The following is a 6,000-nucleotide window of genomic DNA, read 5'->3' as shown; positions in this document are numbered from 1 at the left end:
AATCAGTTATACATATACATATGTCCCCATATCTCTTCCCTCTTGCATCTCCCTCCCTCCCACCCTCCCTATCCCACCCCTTTAGGTGGTCACAAAGCACTGAGCTGATCTCCCTGTGCTATGCAGCTGCTTCCCACTAGCTATCTATTTTACGTTTGGTAGTGTATATATGTCCATGCCACTTGCTCACTTTGTCCCAGCTTACCCTTCCCCTCCCCCTATCCTCAAGTCCATTCTCTAGTAGGTCTGCATCTTTATTCCCGTCTTGCCTCTAGGTTCTTATTTAAAAGGTCACCTCTTTATTTTTCCCCCCTGTAGCTAGCATTAGAATTAGAGAGAGTTTAATTGAGGAAATCACACTTTAAAAATAAGCCTATAAAAATAAGATAATGGTGGAGAGTATTTCTTTGAGCTTTTAGTTTGTTGGATGTAATTTTACTAACAGTACATTTCAAATTATCTGATGTATAAGGCACTGGAGTGATATTATGTTGGACTTTAAGTTCCTAAAATTTAAAAAATTCTTCTCTTTAATCAACAGCTGAACATATTACATAGCGACTGTTTGGGGGTTTGGAAGGCCATTTTATTCCCCAAGCATCTCCCATGTATGAGGATTTGTCATCATCAAGCTCTGTCCTTCCCCACCTCCACTCCCTTACTCATCAAGTGGCCTTGCAGGGAGGCAGGTCTGCCCACCTGGGCTGTCCCTGGTGCCCCACACACCTTGTGTTCCCTAATAAAGCCTTCTTGGTTTTTGTCCAATGCCTGAGTCACCTCCCATTGACAGGTCTGGCCTTAGCTGTCACTTCATGTCATTTCTCCACTGGTGTTCTTTACATCATAGCCAGGTCTTGTTGACAAGGGGGAGTAAAGCAAGCATGTAATTATCTGGGTAACTTAAGCTACCACCATGCTTTGTCTCTACTACCTGGACAATTCACTCGAGAGGAAGTCAATAGAGAAGAGATGATTAACTTACAATTATTCAGGCAATTTAAGTCAAAGCAATGTTTTTGCTTGAATTATCCAGATAATTGCTTTAAACCTATATTTTGCTTTGCTAATTGAAAGCTAACCTAGGGAAAAATGGCTTAAGGCAGCAAGTAGCCGAGAGATTCCAATTCAGACCTTCATCCCTAGAACTTTTATTGGCAGTTGATTTCATTATATTTTTATAAGGTGAATAAAACATCTAACTTCACATGCAAGGAGAAGGTAGGTAAAGTGCCTGTGTGACTATGGATAAAGATGAAGCTGCATGAGCTTCACAGACCATCATCAAAACACTGCTACCTACAGACACAGAGAACAAACATGGATACCAAGGGCGGAAGAGGGGTGGAATGAACTGGGAGATTGGGACTGACATATACACTACTATGTATAAAACAGATAACTAATGAGAATCCACTGTATAGCACAGGAAACTCTACTCAATGCTCTGTGGTGATCTAAATGGGAAGGAAATGCAAAAAAGAGGGGATGTACGTATACGTATAGCTGATTCACTTTACTGTACTGCAGAAACTAACACAACGTTGTAATGTAACTATACTCCATTAAAACTTAATAAAAAAAAAAAAAGACACTGCCACTTAACCTGTAATTGCCCTTGGTTGAGAGCAAAAGAATGCTATGTATGGTATTGTATCTTTTGCAGTCCTTAGTCTGTAATTAGGCAGATTATGTCATGGTTCTATCGGGTTCAGAGAAAACTGGTCTACCCAAATACTTCAAGAAAGAGGGGGTTTATTTATTTTCAAGATACACACAGTCTGGAGCTGAATTGTGAAGGTGTCCTCTTCCCTGTCTCCCTCTTAGGACTTCCCTGGCAGCTCACACAGGGGATCTTGGCACCTCTGAGCACACTTGCTCATCACCCTGCTCTGTCTTTTACCTGCAGAAGACCTAGAACGGCTGCTTCGGCTCCCCGTCTCCTAAGATTGTTCAGCTCAGCTAATTATTTCAATCTCACAGTTTCCTATTTCTAACTCTCAAGGCATGAATATGATTGATTCTGCTCATTTTTGCAAGCCAGGTGGTGTGTGTGGGATGATCAGGAACCTGTTGACCACAGCTAAGCCAATAAGCTGGGGCAGGCCCTTAGGTTCACATGGCACAGAACCTTGCTCTAAATGCCCGTCTGCAGTGGTATAGAGACTGGCTCCTCTTAGAAGTGTGTGTGCTGGGGGCAGGTAATGACTCACTTCTATAATACAGAGCCCTCCTGAGGAGCTGAAAGTGTGCCTCAAGAGTATTGTTGAAAAGCTGCAGAATTCAGTTAGTCTTTTTCTTCTTCAGGTGATGATCATAGGTAAAAATCACAAATGTCAAATACATATTAGCTCGAAGAAAAAAACCAGGGTTCTAGGGACTAATAAACGTTATATGCAAACATCTATGGAGTGTCCATTATATTCCAGGCACTGGTTCTTGGGACTCAGTAGTAAGACAGATGACACGCCTCACGCACTTAATTTATAGTGGAGGAGACACGCTACATGCAAATACACAATGTCTAAATAGGGTGAGGTCTGTAGTGATAATTGCAATGAAGAGAAATAAAGCTTAGTAAAAGGACAGAGAATGCTTCAGGGTAATATTTAAATGAGATGTCAGAGAAGACTTTTCTGAAGGAGTGACATTTGAGCAGAGATTGGAAGGAAGCCTGTGACCATCTGGGGGAAGGGTGTGCCAGACAGAAGGAAAAGCAAGCGTGAAAATTCCCAGGTGAGTCATTCTTTCTGATTATATTCACTAGTTTGCGGTATTTTTTACATTCCAAATGTAAGTGATATCATACAGTGTTCGCCTTTCTCTGTCTGATGTTATTTCACTTACCATAATGCCCTCCAAGTCTATCCATGTTGCTGCAACTGGCAAAATTTGATTACCAGTGGGGAGAGAGAAGCGGGGAGGGGAAACACAGGGGTAGGGGAGTAAGAGGTACAAACTATTAGGTATAAAATAAGCTACAAGGATATATTGTGCAACATGCAGAATACAGCCAACATTTTATAACAACTATAAATGGATTATAAGATTTAAAAGTTGTGAATCACTATATTGTACACTTGTAACATATAATATTGTATAGCAAATATACTTCAATAAAAAACAAACAAAAACAACTGCCATTTGGATTACAGACTGTCGTAGGGCAAAGGAGAAAGCACAGAGGCCATTTAAGAATCTGTTGCATTTTGTGGGTTTTACTAGCACAGAACTGTAGGAATTGTGAGAAATGGTGAATTCACAGTTTTAGGATATATTTTGATAGGAAAGCTGAGAGAATTTGCTGATGGTTTGGATTTGAGGTATGAGCAAAACAAAGGAGTTAAAAACGATCCAAGCATGTTAGCTTAAATGAAAGGTGTTGCTATTGGTTGAGATGCGGAAGACCCGGGGAGCCAAGGTTTTGGGTGCAGGGAAGCAACAGTTCATTCCCAGACCTGTTAATTTTGAGGCTTATATTAGTCATGCAAGCATGGGTGCTAAATAACTAGATGTCTAATTCTGGAGTTGAAGGGAGAGATTAGACTGGAGAATATTTTTAATACAGATACATTAAGCTGATTGTTTTGGGGGGGCTGCACAGCATGCGGGATCTTAGTTCCCCGACCAGGGATCAAACCCACATCCCCTGCACTGGAAGCTCGGCGTCTTAACAACTGGACTGCCAGGAAGTCCAAAAGATATCTTTAAAGTGAAGCAAAGATTGCTTCACTGAGACAGTTGTGTCGAACAGAACTGCCTCTTTCTAAATCCTGGATTATCTCACCTCTTTTTTCTTCTCTCTCTATATAGAAAAGTTTCCAACTTCATCACCCTCACAAATAAATACCCACCCTGATTATGATACTTTAATTATTGCCTAATTCCTTGATCACATTACAATCATAGTTCCCTGCTCAGAATCACTCCTGCCATTTTTGATTTCACCAAGCCTACTTTTCTTATGTTATCTTCTCCAACAAATTATGAATCAAGGTCTCTCACTTTTTAAAAAATTATCTTACTACTCACTTTCCACATTAATTTCATGAGGCTTTTACTCATCCTTTATTCTGTACCCACATTCCACTGTGTTCCATTTGTTCTCTATTGATTTTATATTTAATTCAGCAAATATTTTTGAAGGATTATTGTGTGCTAAGAGCTGTGAACCTAGCTTTATAAATATCCTGATTCTTTTTTAATATCCCCCATTCCATGTTTGGAGCACTGTCTTGTAAATTGCAATGTTAACACTAGTAATAATAATCATCATCATCCATGATGTATAAATAGTGCTGTACTCTTTACAAAGAATGGTCACATATATTATCTCAATAAGATTGATGGAGATATTATTGTTATCTCTACTTTATAGGCATTTATATTGAATATCTATTATGGCACCTGCTCTAGTTAAAAGGGAAGATGTGGAGAAGGGTAGAAAAATGACACCTCGTTTCATTGGCTTATAATCTGAAATAATATTTTCATTTAACTAGATAGAAAATGAGAACAGATCAAAGGTACAGTTGTTAAGCAATTAGAGGTTCAGTGGCCTGTTTCATATGAGCAAACACTGTTAACCGTGAGGACAAGAAACTAGATTTCCTGCAGCTCCAAAAATATAGTTCTTTTAAGAGTGTGTTAAAAAAGTTGTCATTTTTTGTTATTTTTTAGCATAAAAAATGAGTGTGGGGGCTTCCCTGGTGGTGCAGTGGTTGAGAATCCGTCTGCCAATGCAGGGGACACGGGTTCGAGCCCCGGTCTGGGAGGATCCCACATGCCGCGGAGCAACTGGGCCCGTGAGCCACAACTACTGGGCCTGCGCGTCTGGAGCCTGTGCTCTGCAACAAGAGAGGCTGCGACAGTGAGAGGCCTGCGCACCACAATGAAGAGTGGCCCCTGCTCACCGCAACTAGAGAAGGCCCTCGCACAGAAACGAAGACCCAACACAGCCAAAAATAAATAAATACATTTTTAAAAAAATGAGTGTGAAATGCTGCTAGAAGGTGTATTATATCATTTTGAATTATTCTAGGCCAACATACACAAAGTCTTTTACTAAAGAGTAAAAACACTCCACTTATATTAGATAACTTGAGCTGTTGAGGAGTCAAGAGGAATAAAAAGAACTTACTCTATTTTTTTTTCTGTATTCATCACTCTCAAATGAAACAACAAAAGGCCACATAAAACTACAAACGACAGGAATTTTCTCTTTTTCTTTCTCTTCTTATCACTGTCATGAGAACTATCATTGTGTGGTTGCTTCCAACCAGGGTTTGGTCTACTTTGTCCACTCAAAACATTCCTTCCTCATTATCAAAAATTACATGGAGGGGGGCTTCCCGGGTGGCACAGTGGTTAAGAATCCACCTGCCAATGCCGGGGACACGGGTTCAAGCCCTGTCCAGGAAGATCCCACATGCAACGGAGCTACTAAGCCCGTGCGCCACAACTACTGAGCCTCTGCTCTAGAGCCCGTGAGACGCAACTACTGAGCCTGCATGCCACAACTACTGAAGCCCACGCGCCTAGAGCCCATGCTCTGCAACAAGAGAAGCCACCGCAGTGAGAAGCCCGCGCACTGCAACAAAGAGTAGCCCCCGCCCAGTGCAACTAGAGAAAGCCTGCCGCAGAACGAAGACCCAACACAGCCAAAAATAGATAAATTAAAAAAAAAAATTACATGAAGGAAGGAAGGAAGGAAGAAGCCCAGTGGATTCCTTCATCTTCTATATTAAGAAATTAATTTTAACGTACTTTAATGACTTGTGACCTGAAGTTGCTGCTTTTGTTTAGAGCAAGTATCCTTAGGCGAATATATTTTCTCTCTTGATTTCGACTAGCAAACAGGAAACAAGCTGTGTAACTTTAAATAAGTCACCTAATTCCTCAGTTCTTAATTGCCCTAGCTCTGAAGTGAGGAAGTTGAACTAAATGATCTCTGTTCTTACTTCTAATTTAACAATTCTGTGAGTCTATGGCATGCATAATAAA

The sequence above is a fragment of the Orcinus orca genome, chromosome 14 (assembly GCF_937001465.1).
Source record: "Orcinus orca chromosome 14, mOrcOrc1.1, whole genome shotgun sequence".
NCBI lineage: Eukaryota > Metazoa > Chordata > Mammalia > Artiodactyla > Delphinidae > Orcinus > Orcinus orca.
The sequence above is the reverse complement of the archived record's forward strand: the minus strand, read 5'-3'. Positions refer to the sequence as shown.